This window comes from Alexandromys fortis, unplaced genomic scaffold, assembly GCF_014885135.2.
Source record: "Alexandromys fortis isolate MF-2015 unplaced genomic scaffold, M_Fortis_MF-2015_v1.1 scaffold_52, whole genome shotgun sequence".
In the NCBI taxonomy this organism is placed as follows: Eukaryota; Metazoa; Chordata; class Mammalia; order Rodentia; family Cricetidae; genus Alexandromys; species Alexandromys fortis.
The window spans coordinates 5052233-5053106 of record NW_026067929.1 but is presented as its reverse complement, the minus strand read 5'-3'; the positions used below and the strand labels follow the sequence as shown (position 1 = coordinate 5053106).

Sequence of the window (874 nt, the reverse complement as noted above, 5' to 3'; positions counted from 1 at the left end):
CCCCCCCCCCCCCCCCACACCCTGCTTGTCTCCAGGTCCCTCCTCCCTCCTACCAGTGGCAACAGGAGGGAGGGAAGATAGGGATCTCAGCTCCAGGCTTCCTTCTGCCCGCTCTTTTCAGAGACCAGTTTGTCCAGCCGTGGGATGGACACACGGGCAAGCTTGAGCGAGTTGCTCCATACCAAAGCCTCTGCCGCGACTTAATTCAAATGGCACCCACGCAAAAGCAGTCTTGCTGCTGCTTGCTTATCCTCCCGAAAGACTCCTATTTCTCTGAAAATTGATGACCTCAGGCCGTGTACAAAGGTCCCTCACCCTGGCACATGTAAACCAGGCACAAAGTCCAAAACAACAGGGAGAGGAAAGAGCAGACACAGGGATTAAAAAAAAAAATTACAAAATACAACCAAATGATGCTCTCCTTTTACCTCTTAGGTTAAAAAATACCTAGATGGGGGAGGGGAACGCTGGCTTAGTTTGCACAAAGTTCCTGGGTTTAATCTTTTTTTTATTTATTTTATTTATTTTATTTATTTATTATGTATACAATATTCTGTCTGTGTGTATGCCTGCAGGCCGAAAGAGGGCACCAGACCTCTGTACAGATGGTTGTGAGCCACCATGTGGTTGCCGGGAATTGAACTCAGGACCTTTGGAAGAACAGGCAATGCTCTTAACCACTGAACCATCTCTCCAGCCCCCTGGGTTTAATCTTAACACGAGAGTGAGAGAGAGAGAGAGAGAGAGAGAGAGAGAGAGAGAGAGAGAGACAGAGAGAGAGAGAGAGACAGACAGAGAGAGAGAGAGAGACAGAGAGAGAGAAAACAAAGGGCAGCAGGAACAGTGGCTGAAGAAGCACAGAGACCTGGGTGTA

At 48.4% G+C, this 874-nt stretch overlaps 1 long non-coding RNA gene across 2 annotated transcripts in view; it reads right to left on the bottom strand.

Annotated features, from left to right (window-relative positions):
- The window catches only part of LOC126503248 (uncharacterized), a 2717-nt gene extending 2452 nt beyond the window's left edge, over positions 1-265 (bottom strand). For both annotated transcript variants that reach the window (XR_007592228.1, XR_007592229.1), the window contains exon 1: positions 54-265. This is a non-coding gene — a long non-coding RNA (uncharacterized lncRNA). The remainder of the gene's footprint in view (positions 1-53) is intronic.
- Positions 266-874: the final 609 nt, after the last annotated feature.